At 40.3% G+C, this 16,575-nt stretch overlaps 1 long non-coding RNA gene across 1 annotated transcript; it reads right to left on the bottom strand.

Moving 5' to 3' along the window:
- Nucleotides 1–601: 601 nt before the first annotated feature.
- On the bottom strand, nucleotides 602–1,571 carry Gm34430. The gene is made up of 3 exons (XR_374938.2): nucleotides 1,500–1,571; nucleotides 1,236–1,336; nucleotides 602–650 (listed from the first exon to the last, which is right to left on the bottom strand). It is a non-coding gene; the product is annotated as a predicted gene, 34430 (long non-coding RNA).
- Nucleotides 1,572–16,575: the final 15,004 nt, after the last annotated feature.

Raw genomic sequence — 16,575 nt, 5'->3', positions numbered from 1 at the left:
ATTGTTTCCAATTCTAAGAAGGAGCAAAGTGTCCACACTTTGGTCTTCGTTCTTCTTCAGTTTCATGTGTTTTGCACCTTGTACCTTATATCTCGCTATACTAAGTTTCTGGGCTAATATCCACTTATCAGTGAGTACATTTCATTTGAGTTCTTTTGTGATTGGGTTACCTCACTCAGGATGATGCCCTCCAGGTCCATCCATTTGCCTAGGAATTTCATAAATTCATTCTTTTTAATAGCTGAGTAGTACTCCAATGTACCACATTTTTTTATCCATTCCTCTGTTGAGGGACATCTGGGTTCTTTCCAGACTGATGGGCTTCTCTTCTCTGCTGCCACTTCCAAAACCTAAGTCAACAGCCTCTCTTTTCATACTGAGAGCCGTTGTGACCTTCCAGCAAATGTTTTCTCTGGTTAGACTAGCAGAAGTTATTTCCCATGGTTTATACCGAGAATCATGATCAGTGAGAGGGTCTTTGTTCTTTGTTGCACACTGAAAGAAAAAGACTTTAAATGTGAAGTAAAAGACTAGGTTCCAGGGGGCAGAAAGGCATCTTACCTCAGAATTGTAAAGGAGGACTGACCTGTGTGCTGCAGGAGGGGAGGAGGTCTGGGTGGAGACTGGAGAGGAGTGGTCCCAGCAAGCATCTGTGGAAGATCGCGGTGGGGGGGGGGGGAGTACAAGAGCAGCAAAAGGTAAAATTTAAAAAATAAAGTGAAATGGCACAGAAGTAAGAATACAGATTTCTCCAAAACCAGGGTATCATACACATAAGTAAATGTTCTACCACTGAGCCACAAACCTTGGCCTCCAGTGTTTACACAAAGAACGTTGCTGTTCAGATCTCACACACCCTGACTGGCCTCTCTTCAGTCCATACTTCCTTTGTTCCTAAGACAGTTTTTCCTCAAGATTTGCCCCAAGTAGGATGTCCTTTTTTAGCCCCAAATCAAACAAAAAGCAGAGCCCGTGTAAATCTGACTTGACTTTTTTTAATGAAGTGGGATATAAGCAAGTGCTCCCTTTTCTCTGGCACTCCCCACAAGCTTGTCCTTTGCTTAAGTAATTAATGTATTTTATCACTTGCTGGCCACTTGTCAGAAATGGATTTATCGAAATTTCAGACTTCAGAACAATGTTTAAAATGCTATATTTATGACATGTATGAAGTTCGTAGGGACGGGGATTCCACAGCCCCGACTGAAGCAGTGCTGCATTAGTCTCAGGCTCACCTTCCTCCTGGAGTTCACTGTGTCCTTCCTAGTCTCTCCTCATGTGTCTTTTTCTTCCACCTGTGTGTGTCTGTATCCATCTCTTCTTTGGCAATCTCTGCCTTATGTTCAAATAGATTTGTCACATATATAAAAATAAGATGATTTAAAGTCAGTGTGGGTGAGAGAAAAAAGAAAAAAAATGGAAGACACCAAGAAAGATCAGGAGCAAGACTAACACACACATGCACACACATACACACTCACACACACTCACACACTCACCTGCACACACATCCCATGCTCAAGCTCCAAGTGCCATAAATTATGCTCTACACTCTAGCACTCATTGCAAAGTTGGAAATATAATTCAGTGTTCAAAAGAGAGAATTATACCAATTGCTTAAGCTTCCTAAATCTGCATAGTGACATAATTTATGAAAATAATGCATCACAATGACATGATTTTTCAGAAAATTCTTCTACCTCACAAATGGCCTGCCATGCTTAATGAGCAGAAGTAAGAGGCAGGAAGTTCAGTCAACTTCCCTGCTGGAAGAGCTGGCTTCCCAGTACACCTGGTGGGAACATTATTTCACACGGCAGGTAATAAATTTGTGGAATTCATTACCCACAGGAAATCGAAATAGGTTCAAAAGAGGGTTGGTCAAATTTATAAATGGCAAAGCCATAAATAGCTTTATTCCCTTTGTAGTCAATAATATTTTACACTGTGGTCAGCCCTGCCTCTCAACTGCTGCCTTTACATACATCTGTACACTCCTAACCTCTCTGGTAGAATTTGATGAAATGAGCAGCATTTCATGTGGAAATATTAGTTTTACTTTTTGTTATTCTATTTTGGTTACATTTTATCTATTTAGGAGAGAGTGTGTGTGTGTGTGTGTGTGTACACATATGTGTGCTCCTGTGTGCAGAGGTCAGATGACAAGCTTGGCTATCATTTTTCAGGCACTTTCTGCTTGTTTTCTTTCTTTTGAAAAAGAGTTTCCCACTGGCCTAAAACTTCCACATAGCCAGGCTGGCAAGTGAGACCTAGGGATAGGCATGCTGCTTTTTCTTACAGTGTTCTGGGCATTCGTTTTATGTCCTCATGCTTACAAGGCACACTTTACCAACCAAGCTATCTTCCCAACACCTAAATAAAATCTTTTGAGCTTTTACATTTCCATTTTGTTTCATAACACTATCCAACACATCACTCATTTAATAATTCCAAAACCCAATGATACACTATTTTAGCACAAATTAATCCTGTTGGGAAAACAGATGAAATAAACAACTTAGAAATATTCTCGTTGCTCCAGGCACTTGCAGAAATGAGGGAGGTGAGGGTTGGAATCAGAGCAGTTAGACATCCGCATGGATGTATTGAGACTCCGTTTTCTGTAACAACTGGTGCCTCTGTCCTAGCATCCTGCCTGCCTTGGAATGAGAGGTGAACACAGGAGCGAGAAAAATGGAAAGGCGGAGTTGGCTGTGAAAGGTGTCCGATGCTCCTAAGAACTTATTTTTCTTCTGGTGGCAGGAATATAACACTCATCTCACCAGAACATTTCTGTAAGATGTGAAAGTGTGTCTAGGGATACTAACACTTCACTAAGCAAGAGTCATTTGAAGGTGGACAGGAACCAGCCCAGACAGTGCGGTAAAAGCAAACAGGTCCAACCCTTTCTTTTCTCTTCAAAATGAAGGTAAAACTAATACCAACTTCATGGTATGGATCTTTCAAACCAACAAAAACCTATTTAGCTCCCACATTATAAACACTAAGGTGATGGCTATCATAGGTATCCACAGAATAAAGAGCTAAAATTCAAAGATGTGAAGAATATTTCACAAGGTCACATGATTAGGAAGTGGTAGATCTGGGTTTTGGACATGCAAATAACTGGGAGCAAAAGGAGATGGAGGACACCAGGAGAACAAGGCCTTTTGAACCAACTTAGCAAGGCTCGTATGAGACTGAAGCAGCAAGCCGAGGGCACACACAGATCTGCACAGGTCTGCACCAGGTCCTCTGCATTTATACTATAGATTTCAGCTTAGTATTTTTATGGGACTGCTGGGTGTATGGGTCTCTGACTCTTGTCCTTGCTCTTGGGACTCTTCCGTTGAGGTGCCTTGTCTCACCTCAGTGTGATAGTTTTTATTTTACTTTATCGTATTTTACTTTGAGGTGTTTGGTTGTTATCTCCTAGAAGCCTGTTCTTTTCTAATGAGAGACAGAAAAGGAGTGGATCTGGGGTGGAGGGGAGGGATGAGGAGAGGAGAAGATGGGAAGACTGGAAGAGTAGAGAGAGGGGAAATTATAATCAAGATATATTGTATGAGAAAATAATCTACTTTTAATAAATAAAATAAAATGTGACTCTACCACTTATAAGTAAGTGGTGGCCGCAATAGCCCAACAAATTTTCCTAGGGCTTAGTTTCCTCATATATGAGAGTCTACATGGAGAGACCCTGCATTTACTACTTTTTCTCCTTGTTGTGACGAAGTTCTTGACAAAAACAAGTTAAAGAAGGAAGAAAGGAAGGAAGGAAGGAAGGAAGGAAGGAAGGAAGGAAGGAAGGAAGGAAGGAAGGAAGGGAGGGAGGGAGGGATGCTATACTACTGCAGGCCACCTCCCTGGTGGCCTGCAGTAGTATAGCAAGTTTAAGCAATACCAAGGAAAATTGAAAGGCACATCAAAAGGGAAGCAAGTTCTCAGCCTGCAGGCTACAGCCTCTCACAGCTGCTGCTGAGACCAGGTAGAGTAATGGTTCCCAACCTGTGAGTCTCGACTCCTTTAGGGTTGAATTACCCTTTCACATGGGGTCACCTAAGACCATCAGAAACCATAGGAATTTCTTTGATGACTCCTAACAGTAGCAAAACTATAATTATGAAGTAACAGTGAAAATTGTATTGTTGTGGGTCACCACAACATGAGGAACTATATTAAAGGGTCACAACATTAGGAAGATTGAGAACCACTGAGGTAGAGTGACAAGTAGGGGTAAGGTATCAACAGTGTAGGCTTATGCCTTCCTTCCTTAGGACTGCTGTGCCTGAGGTTCTTATTACTCCCTAAGCTGAAGAAGGACTATGGCCCCAAGACTTCCCTAACCAATTGATGGTGAATGTGAAACTCCCTTCATCCAAAGGTGACATCTATAGTGGAAGAGAAGTGCAGTCTAGAACCATTAACCAAGAGTGACTGCAGTAATCAACAGATGCACTGTGTACAGTAACCAAAGCAAGCACTTCCAGGAGGCAAGGAAGACACATTTCACATGCAAATCATGCAGGGCACAGAGCCTGACCACACACTCTCTGTGGTCTGTTGAGAAAATGGGTAATGCTGGCAACAAATAAGGCAGCTCTCATTCATTCCGTTCCGCTTGTACATTTAATTGTCAACATTGCCATTGCTTTTAGCTGCAAATAAGCATGGTCTCGTTGCCCATCAATTGTTTGATGAGAGTAGAACAGACACTTTAGACATGATTTTTATTTGAGAAACACCATTATTATCTTTTTATATGATGTTCTATTTTCATCCGTCACTTCCCATCCACTCCTCAGTAATTATATGTCCCCACAAACTCAACATCAAAATACAAGTGAACATATTCTAGCATTCCTTTCAGTCCTGGGGCCTTTCTATGCTAACTCCAGATGACTGTACTAGCTGGGGTTTTGTTTTAATCTTTCTCAAAGCAGTTATATTTTTCTTAATCTATCTATTCATTGAACCAACCAGAACTTAGAAACACTATTTGCAGATGAGGAAACTGAGGCACAGAATAGTGATTGGAACTGACTGGCAGTGTTTTCAGCTGATGCCTGCTGACCAGTGCTGGAGATCACAATTGGTTTTATTCCTGTGGCTGAAGAATTTGGGAAAATACTAACAGAGGAAGTTTCCCATATTCCTTTCCCCTTTACTCAAATAAGTTAAAAGCTCTTGCTCTGTTCATTGCCCCAGGGAAGGCACTGGATTAACAACAAAAATATTTAAATTAATTCTGTATGGGTTAAATAATAAAATTAATTCTATATTTTAAAGTGGTAAAGAGAACATAACAAATATTTAATGGCAAGAAAATGATAAATATTTAATGTGATTGATGTGTTAATTGTCCCAACTTGATTATTACAGAACATACACACGTATCAAGAAATAACATTATAGAGCAAAAAGTTTTACTACTATTATGTGATAATTAAAAATACAAATAATAAAATTAAATTATCTTTGGAGAAGTCTAACAGGCTTCTGGAAGAAATGGGAAAATGGGAGAACAGAAGAATACTAAGGACACATAAGAATGTGGAGAAGCAGGAAGGCAGTCATCAGACTGGAAAGGACTTCCTAACACGTCATAGAAGAAAGATGGACCTGTGATCAAAATCAGTAGGAATCCAGATTCTAGTTTCTGTCATTATAGTCAAGCAAGGACCCAAAAGAAAATGCTGTGGGGCACATAGCATCTTAGGGAGAGACTTCAGACACCACAAATGATAAAGGCCCAGAATGTTCAAAAAGTAACAGAACACTCAAGCCTCAAAGGAAAAAAAAAATACCAGAGGACAAAGATGAAGGGAGTCTCGTTATAGATGGGATCATTGGGCCCAAGGCCACCATGTCCCAAATTTGGCCCACAGTAATAACACTTGGAACCTTAACCCACATCCATTAAGCAGATGTCAGGTTGTAGTGTTAGGAGGGGGAATCCTCAGAATGGCTGAGTATCAGTTGTCCGCCAAAGGAAATATAGTTCTGGACCACAGAAAATTTTAAAAAGTGCATGAGATTTTATGCAGTGGAGCATCTCGCTATGAAAACTATCACCAGGGTGCATAGTGAGCTCTGTGCAATAAAGGGTTTTCTGGAATCCTACCAGGAATGCTGCTTCCACAATTGAGTTCTTCCTCTGGAGTCGGGTGGGTTTAGGGTTTTGTCTTCCAATGCCCTTGCTCAGGACTCACCTTCCTCTGACACCATTAAAATGCTGACCTGCAAATCTACCCAATTTCCTATTAAGCATCTCGTCTTCTACTAGACAAATCCCCAGAGCTAGAAAACACAAATCATCTTGAAAGTAAGAAATCATCCAGGACACATTCTTGAGTAAGGACACAGGAATTAGAATAAAAAGTTGAGGAAAGGCCTGAAGTATGAGACTTACATTAGCAAAGAAAGACATGGATTTCAGCATCACTACCTCCATATAAAAAGGAACATTTTCAGAATCTGGATATGGCTACTGGAGTGCTGTCACCACAGAAGCCTCTCAGGACAAAAGGTTCATAACAGAGGCAACTGATGGAGAGATAGAACTCAGATGGCAGCTTACCATTTACATCCGGATTGGTGAAAACAGGCTATTACAATAGCCATCACTGTCTCACTGGCTAACCAGCATCACTCATCACATGAGTCAGCTCCACTATCCCTGTCCTAATGCTTCCTGGAATTTTATCATGGGATGGGAATTGCCCAAAGCACCCTCAACTTGCAGGTAAACGTTGGGGTTTTATCCCTTAGATTGATCTAAGAAAACTAAGGCTCAGCTTTCCTTGTGAGACCGTGATTTGAAGAGGAAACCAGAATATGGATGGGAGCTCTGAGCCAGCCTGACATGCCAGGGCAAAGGGGAATTGTTAGGAGAGTCTTACATATGATAATTGAAGACTATGTAACATATGATAAATGGTCGTGCAAAGGAATAGAATCAAAGGAGAGGTAGATTTCATTCTAAATCTCAGTGGTTTGACCAGGATCCTTGGCTGCGAATGCACAATATATAACTGGTAAATAATCAGAAAATAAGATCAGAAAAAGAATTAGCCTCAAGGATGTTGAGGAACTGCTTCACAGAACCATAGAAAACCTGATAAACGAGAGAGGTGGGCAGTGTTGGGTGAGGCTGAGTGAAGACCTTAACATGTCAGTTAAAGACTATAGACCCACCTCCAGCACTGTAGCTGTAGCTATCCATGCTGTCTCTGCAGAGTTTGCCATACTCGGGCACATGCTACTAAGCTGCTGCTCTCACTCAGTTACAAACTGACTGACAACTAACTGACCTACTGGCATCTTCCTTTCTTTCAAGTTTTAAGGAATCAGTCAGAAATTCAGAAATAATTGGTTGACCACATGTGGGTCAGAGACTCACTCCATAGCTTTTTCTGACTGCAGGTTAACTTGTGTGAAAGGCTACTTGAGACCACTATGGGGATCAGGTCAGTTCCACAAATCCCTCGTTCTTTTTGGACAAGGGTCTGGATAAGAATGTTTTTCTCAAGTAGAGTGTCATCAATACAAGAGCATAAGCCAACAAGCTATGTCACCTCATGAAGCTAGATTGCATTTCCATGTGTATTTCATGAGCCAAAGCAGACTAAGGATGTTTCTCACTTTAATAGGTGGGCTGCAAAGTCATGTGACACTTGGCACAGCTGTTCATAGTTACAGTAAGGAACAGTATAGAGTGGTGATCCACTCTATCTCATGGATCAAAAAATAAGGAAGACTTTTTGGGGGCTTTTTTTCACATATGGTGTTCAACTTCTGGTGAGCCAAATGGAGTATCTACTACTTATTTTAAGGAAGAAGCCCCCTAAAAGGAAGACGAGCAATCCAAAGAGCTTCAAGTCAATATGGTTCTATCTCTTCTCCTCATTCTACATAATGGGTTATAAAGCACACAAAAGGTCCAGCTTAGGGTCATCACTATAAAGTTTTGAAGATATTTGGTTTCAGCCTGGGATACCCTTCAATTGTGTTATTTCCCCAGATGATGGGGGTTTTTTTTCAATTTTTATTAGAAATGACAGTTCTTTTATTAAAAATCAGAAAAGATTATATTGAAGAAAAATAGCAGTAACTGTAATCAGGTGCTAAAGGATATGAAAGCCGCATCTTGTAACAGAGAAGGACAAGCTATGTCTTTAAAGGATTTAAACTTCGAGTGATTTATTAAATCTGACATGAGGCCTGCAATTACTACCAATTATTTGGTCATCGCGTCAGTTCCATTTAAAGTGAGAAAGTTAGTGGTGGCAACAGCTTATTTTTAATAACTGATTTCAGAGAAAACCACTCTCTGTTCACTTGCTTCTTTATGATTTCCTGACCTCCAAATAAAAGTCATGTACCTGTGGGGTTACCCTATGAACTCACCCCAAGAGAGCAGCTGCTAGATGCTATTAACCCCTGACAGTGAGTTATATATCCAGCCAACCATTCTTGTGTGGGCACAGTAGACACGCCCACCAGGTGTTAGCCCCTGCTGTCAAGCCTTTAACATGCTCCATCCAATCTAGGAACTCCAACACATGCTGATAGAGTCACAGAGGCTGGGCTTCATTTATACACAAAGCACCCTCCCACTCCACAGACCAACCCCCTCCACTCATTTAATAAAGAGCTGAAAGAATGGCTGATTTTGTTATCGATGAAGTGAACAATGGCTCTCAAGGGCTAGAAATACCTGCAGGACAGTGTCTTACCCCTCACAGATTAAGCCACAGGGAACTAACCCCAGTTATAAAGTTGTCCAACATAGACAAGACCACTTTTTCTCTTTTAAGACACAATCTCCTACAAATCACATCTAAGATAGATAATTTGGGCATGGTTTTATGCCTTAATATCCTTCCTTTCTAATTCTTCTAAGTACTGGCTTAAATGAATATTCCCCTCCACTTTAAAAGCATAACCCCCTCCACCTTGAGGTTTTTTACTTGGCTTGCCTTCTTTTGCTCTCTTCTCTCAGTTTACTGCTCTGCTTTTTAAAATACAAACAATGACTACAGAAAGCATGCACCTAGGACATTTTAACCATATAATTTGACAAGGTATCTAGATTCAGCTTTGGTGTGAAGAGTGACAAAGACTGGCAAGACAATAGTCTGGGGTTATCATTTCCAACTTCTGTCAGTTTTTGTGGGATGGGAGAGCAGCCAGAGATGAAGAAGAAAGAGCATGTGGAAAACTGTGCACTCTCTTATTTGAACAGACAAACCAATGAAGTCTGAGACAACTTTTACACCTTTGGGTAAAGACGTCTAACTTGAGGTGTCCCATCTTCACATTCAGAGTCTCACTGCAGCAAGCACAGCTGCTTGAGGGATGGAGACTAAAATAGAAAACCAGTCACAGTGATGAAATGTGACAACCTGCCTCTGAAAGGACATGTTTGATGTGTTTTCCAACAGGATGTTTCTAAAATTTATGGCAGTTTCAGACAAGATTTCCAGAGAAATCCCTTCTCCTCTCCATCCAAGCTTCCCCATCTATAACATCCTTATCACTGCTGCCAAGAGGCACCAAGGGCAAGCTGTACCCACCAAGCTTCACAAATCACAGCTCACAATTCAGAAGATACACCTTCTCTCAGCAGGCTTAAGCATCTCCCTCAGACCCTTCCCCCTCACCTCTTCCAGCAGCAACACCCCCTTACTGTGGTAAATTGTCCACCCCACCCCCAAGCCTTCTTTGCTCATCTGTGCAATAAAGAGGCTCAGTTATACAATCTTTAATGTTTCTTCAATATGTAATATTCAAGGACTTGTATTTTTACTTTGAGCTGAGTGTGCCCAATGACACATGGCACCCTTGAGAGTGGAGGGTTGGGTGGGCCGCAGGGATGGTTTTATGACTGGGATTGATCTCCTACTAATGGTTAAGTAAATACTAAGCCATCTTCAGATATATACTAAAAAACGTGGACATAAAAGTCATCTTAACTGAGGCACGAGAGTGTGAATAGGAGATTCCAGTGCAGGGTCCATGAGGCATTCTAGGTAGTGGGAGTAGGTACTGCTTCTTCTAGCCTGAAGACAGAGTCAGTAAACACACAGCACAGCACAAACCTGTTCTGACCTGGGGGACCATGGTACTTGTTCCAAGGTTACTACAGTCACTGAAGAAATGGGATGTTTGAAAATTATTATAAAGGGGATTCCAAATTCTGTCAACCCACATCATGAGTTGCATGAGCAGTTGGAAAGAACCAGAAGCTGAGACTTGTGAAGTGGAGAAGTTTGGAAGCAATGCTACTTTGCCTGTAGCACCCCTCTCTGATGGGTGGGTGTAAGCACTGGCACTTACTTACCAATCCAGGATCTCTTGACATTGTTGGTGAGAATTAAAATCGGGCCAAGATGGAGGGCTCTCTGCAAGGCTGAGTCGAGACAGGTTTATTTCAAACTACCAGAATTTTTATGCCCTTCTCAGTAATCCTGCTGACCTTCAGTATCAGACTAGGACTGCCAAGGAACCCAGCCTCCTGGGCTAAGCAACTACTGGGTTCTCAGCTTCTCCAACACACGGGCATCTGTTCATAGACTCCCTCAGTCCATATTATGTAGGCCAATCTGATGAATCCCCTTTCATACTACGTATTTATCCTATCAGTTCTTCCCCTAGGAGCCCTGACTAGTAACAGTAATCTAGCAGCATAGTTCACTGTAACTTGTTTTGTTCATTGATGATAGAAGACTGTATCACATATCACTGCCCTGAGAAAACATCATAATCAAAGCATCATTTCCTCTGAATGTGTAACAGCCATGCACCACTAGAAAGCAGACAAATTGAGGCCATCTATATTTGTATTATGAACACCTGGATATCAATCTATGAGTTTTTTCTCGATAGAAAACCAACATATTATTTAAAAGGAAGGAAGAACTATGGTGCTAATATCCAACCAAGTTAATTATGTATTAAAAAATTTTAAATGACTCATCAAAAGAAATCATTGGAACCCAAAGTCTCTAATGGCATTCATTACTCCTTGTGCATAATCAAAAGAATTCAAAATATAGTAAGTCAGGCTAATAGGATTTCTAACAACACTGTCAGAGAGTCAGTGGAGAGGAAGCCCATGATATTTATCCCACTGCCTCTCCTCCTAGGAGGCCTGCTTGTGTCAGATCATCCAGCCATATCTTAAATTTTCTCTAAATTTGTGTTTAATGAGCTTTTCATTCTAGATGACCACAAGAGATGATTTTCACCACTACATGCCCTGAGCTACAAAAGAGCATTTCTTTGATATACAGGGCTGCTTTTTTATCACCCCTTGCTCCATCTAACAAGCCTGGATTCCCCGTTTTCCCTGAGGCTCTGTTGCTTGGATTCTTTTCCCAGTCTCAATAACATACAAGTAAAGTTTCATGACTGCAAACCATGGAAATGAATTCTGACTGACTAAACAGAAAAGACATACAAGAAAGAGAAAAGTATTTCATAAAAATGACAGGGTGAGGGCAGCTTCTTCCCTTCAGCCATGCCAAACCCATTTTGTTCATCTTCATTGAGAAATAATCTTATCTGAGTGTAAATAATTCTATCTGTTTAAGGAATACACTACTTACTATTTTAATATACACATGCATCATGAAATAATGACCACAAATAAGTTAATTAACATATATATCACAGTCACTTTTTTCATATGTGTAGATGTGTTTAATGGAGAGGGAGTGTTGAAAACATAAAATCTACAAGTTATATAAAGTAAGTAACAATGTGATTATAATTACATTAATGCAACATAACAGTGCTTTATTATATACTTCAAATTTGCAAGAGGCTAAATACTAAGAGATCTACTTTAAACATAAAGATACAGGTAAGTTTTAAAGTGGATGGGTAAATTACCATGGAAACATTAAACTTAAGAACAGTGTCCATATAAAGATCTGACAATGTAGACTATGAAGCAAGCATTACAGAGAAATAAAGATGAGCATTTCATAATGGTTGAAGTGTCACTTAAAAAGAAGTGATGGGGCCTGGAAATGACTCCTTTAGTAAAGTGTCTGCCACACAAGCACAAGGACTTGAATTCAGAACCTCAGCACCCAAGTAAAAGCCATATACATTGGTACACATCTGTAACCCAAGTTCTGATGGTTGGCAGAGACATACAGCTCTCTGGAGCTCTTAATCAGCCATTAAAGAGAGATCTGTGAACTCTAGGTTCAGTGAGATATCCTGCCTCAAAACATAAAAATGTGTGTGCATACACTGCACATGCACCTTCATACATATGTGTGAGCACTCTGCAAACATACACATATACCATATACACACAGATGTGGAAGGAGGGAAGGAAGGAGTGGGGAGGAGGAAGAGGGGGAGGAGGAAGAGAAGGAAGCTGCTATAGAACTAGTCTTGGAGTGGAGAGACAAACTATGGAGAACCTGAGTGGAGGCAAGGTCATGGCCAGCCAGAACAACTTGGGCCACCTGCATACAATACTCACCAAATCAGTAGACTCTGATCCTATCACAACCATTCATACCATACCTGCCAATATCCACCCCATTCCACCATGTGCAATCGCTAAGTGTCACCTAATCTTCAGATCTATATGCCTCTCAGATTTTAGTTCACGATACGAGCATTCCACAGCTCCTACATTCAAGTTTTTAAGGCCAAAGAGAAGAAATGAGAAGTGTTTCACAGTGAGAGGCATTGAAATGTGTGTTTATGTCTTTTTCTTTTCTTTTTGACATAGTAATTTTGTTCTGCAAAGCTATAGGTAAGGCAGGTAAGGCAGTTCAGTGGTACAGCACTCTCCAAGCATGTGCTAGGTTCAGTCCCTGACAGTAGAGAACAATTAGCTCCTTTTTATGGTTTTCTGAGATAGGGTCTATCTTATTATGTAGGTTGTCCTTTAATATTTGTAATGATATAATTTCAAGAAATTAGATTTGTGTTGTAGATCAGTCAACCTCACAACAGGAAAGATTACACAATAAAAAAAAAGGATGTTGACATGACTATTTAAAAGGTGTATAGAGACACCACAACAGAGAATATAGTGATATTTCCCAAATTTCATTAGTTTAAAAGGATGTTGGAAGAGCTATTTCTCAAAAGGTAAAAGCCCTGTAGAACTAGCCTTTGGTGGAAGGACATAGTCAACCTCAAAATAAAATATAAGGCCCCCATCTCTTGCCCGTGTCTTTCCTCAACTCTTCCCAGAGCTCTACATTGGCCTAATCCAAAGGCAATGAACCCTTGAACATGGTAATGGAGCCAGGTGAGAACAAAGAGGAAGGCACAGAAGGTTGGATAATGAATAAGGATGGGGAAGTGGAAGACAGGAAGAAAATATTCTGTATGATGAAACCTTCAGGCCAACTAAATAATATTTAGAAGATTATTTAAAGGTAAAAGAGAATATTCCAAATACAATGTCAACTAAAAACAGGATCCAAATTATCTGAAAATTATGGTTCCAAATAAAAAATAAACAAGTATACTCAAGATCCGGTTGCTAAGTAACATCATTCCCCCACAGATACACCAATTGGACCAACTCTTTGTGCATTATTCTACCTTCACAAGGGAGCCAGAAAACACAGTACCTGGTTTTAGGATAATGGGAAATAAGACATATGGAAGGAGACAGAAAGAGTTGCCTATAACTCCACTTCCCAATTCCAGCTAGCAGGAAGAAAAGCGCTCCCCATTCTGAGAGAGACAGACGAGAGAGAGAGAGAGAGAGAGAGAGAGAGAGAGAGAGAGAGAGAGAGAGAGAGAGAGAGAGAGAGGGAGAGAGAAAATCAAGTCAGCATGGCCTGTCTTAGGGCTTCTTTTGCTGTGATAAACACTACGATTAGCCAGCTTGAGGAAGAAAGGGTTTCAGGTTATTGTCCATCATCAAGGAAAGCCAGAGCAGAAAGGAGCTAGAGGCAGAAAGCTGGCATTGGTATCCAAAGCAGCTACCATGGAGGAATGCCGCTCACTAGCTTGCTCTCCGGGACTTGTTCAACATGCTTTCTCATATAACCCATGAACACCTTCCCAGGGGTGCTGATACCCTCCTTGAGCTGGGCTTGCCTACATCAATCATTAATTAAGAAAATGTACCACAGACATGCCCACAGGCTATTGGGTGGAAGCAGTTTCTCAATTGAGATTCCCTCGTGCCTAGTAACACTAGTTGTGTCAAGTTGGCAAGAACCAAACAACACCTATAATAGATCCCTCCATCTGTGAGAGTCAAGTGTTATCCAGTTTAGAGTCTGCCTTGGCAGGAAGGCCTGTGAACATCAATCCCTAACCTTGGGCTGCACAGCTAGTCCAAAGCCAGGTACTGAAGTTAGATTCTCTTATCTCTTCCAGTACCAGGCAAAGGTCTGTGCCCAGATGCAGTTGGCCCAGCTGCAGCACTACCATCTATGAAAGGCACATCCTAGATACACTCAAAGATCTCTCTGATCCTTGAAATTTTAAGTCTCAGGTAATGCCTTCATAAGCATTACTCAAACTCTGAGCAACACAGAAGGGACCAAGGTCCTTTTTATTCTCTCTGCAGAACCCTAGTACTAAAGAGAGTCATTGGTAGATTCTATCAGATTTCGTTTCCATCCAACATCTCAGAGTCTTTAGCCATGAGTCTTCCTCAGCTGTTGGCAGAGCATAGTCATATGAGTGTGGTTCTATGATGGAGGTGTTTTGGTCTTGACGAGCTTTGAGCTCAAGATACCACAGAGAATTGCAGCATTGTTAACTACAGGAAGGACATTAAGTCCAGGGTTATCCCCTCTCAGACCCTGGTAGAATCCTACAATACATGCAACAAGGCAATAACTGTGAGTAAAGTATCGGACCCTATCTTGGACAACTAGGAGAGGCTCATGGAAGCAGACAGCCCTTTCTAAGTCTTCTCTTGGTATATTCAGAGCAATGCACCAGCTGTGGATTCAAGATAAGCCTGGGCCTGCATTGCCCTCTAGTGTTTAGTGAGAACACACTGATAATAAACCAATGGCAAAATGGACTTGGAGCCTCATCTAGTACTACAATATTCTGAAAAGACATAACAAAAACAAAGCCAGACCATAAAGTCTGACTTAAATACCTAATCATTTCTCACATGCATTCCATCTTTTTTAAACTTCAAGAGCATTAAAAAAAAACATGACCCACATGATGATAAAAACAAAATGCTAGAGAACTTCCAGACAGTAGACAAAAGAGGAGAAAAGTCTGTTGGGGAATTTAAAGCAACAATTTTTGTGGGAAGTCCAAAAGCTTCAAAAAACAAAACAACAACAACAACAACAAAGAAACAAGTCAATAATAGGAGAAATCTGAACAAAATGGAAGTAATTTTAGTTATCAGAACTTAACACATATAAGCAGTACTAAATGAATTCAGCATGGGGTGTGTGTGTGTGTGTGTGTGTGTGTGTGTGTGTGTGTGTGTGTGTGTGTGTAAAACAATAATAATTAAAGGAAAAGAAGTCTCAAATTTGAAAGGGAGTAGGGGAACACAGGAGGAGTTGGAACGAGAAGAGAATGGGGTAGAAATTATATACATATTATATTCATGTATGAAATTCTAAAATCAAATGAAATAAAATAAATATTAAAACCATAAAGCATTAGCTAAAAATAAACAGTATATGGTAACATGTGAAAATCGTTTTATTAGCTATTTAAATTTTTCTGTTTTTCAAAATAACCATAATGTGTGTGTATCCTTAACAGAAAAAAAATAACTGATAAAGTATTTCAATTAATCTGCAAATAATTTTAAGTGCCAAGATTCTCATGAAAAGATAAAAATCAATATTATGTTTTTATGGATTTGTCATATTTGCTTCAACAAACAATTATCAATGACTTGCTGGCTGCCCAGCACATTCTGGGGAACTTAATGACAGATAAACTTTAGCCTTAGGGATCTTTTCCTTCCCAGATTTTGGAGTGCAGAGTGCAGCTGTAGGAGCACTATGGCTAGGGACATGCCTGTCTACAGCCACACTTGCTTTATGTCTCAGTGGCTTTTTATGAGCACATACCTCACAGAGGCACACAGAGGCAGCCCAGTGCCTGGGACAGCAGGCTGGAGACTCTGACTCATGTCACAGAAAAACACAAGGATTGAAATGTCTTTAACGTTACTACTATTCTAAGACCTAAGCCCAAAATGTTACATCTGGCCACAGTTTCATCACCAGGAGATACATCTCCAGCAAATTCTCAAGGACTAAGGATTTGACACCTGAAAGAAAAGGTGGGAAGGAGACAAGATGAAATTTCTGTATTTGTTATTTAATCAGTCAATATGTTTGATATTGATTAAAAACAGCGAAGAAACTCACCTGTTACATTTATTATTTTAAAAAATTGGCACTAAATACAAATCCAATCTCAGAACTGAAATGTTGTATAAATGTGATTAGTTACCAGAAACTTTTTAACAGCAGAAATTAGATACATGATTTTAAAGAAAGTTGTAGGCTTCAGAATGTTTTATTGCAAAAGCTTTAAAGAAAAAATAATTAAGATAAGTCATAGGATATCTGAAAATGG

The sequence above is a fragment of the Mus musculus genome, chromosome 2 (assembly GCF_000001635.26).
Source record: "Mus musculus strain C57BL/6J chromosome 2, GRCm38.p6 C57BL/6J".
Lineage (NCBI taxonomy): Eukaryota > Metazoa > Chordata > Mammalia > Rodentia > Muridae > Mus > Mus musculus.
The sequence above is the reverse complement of the archived record's forward strand: the minus strand, read 5'-3'. Positions and strand labels throughout refer to the sequence as shown.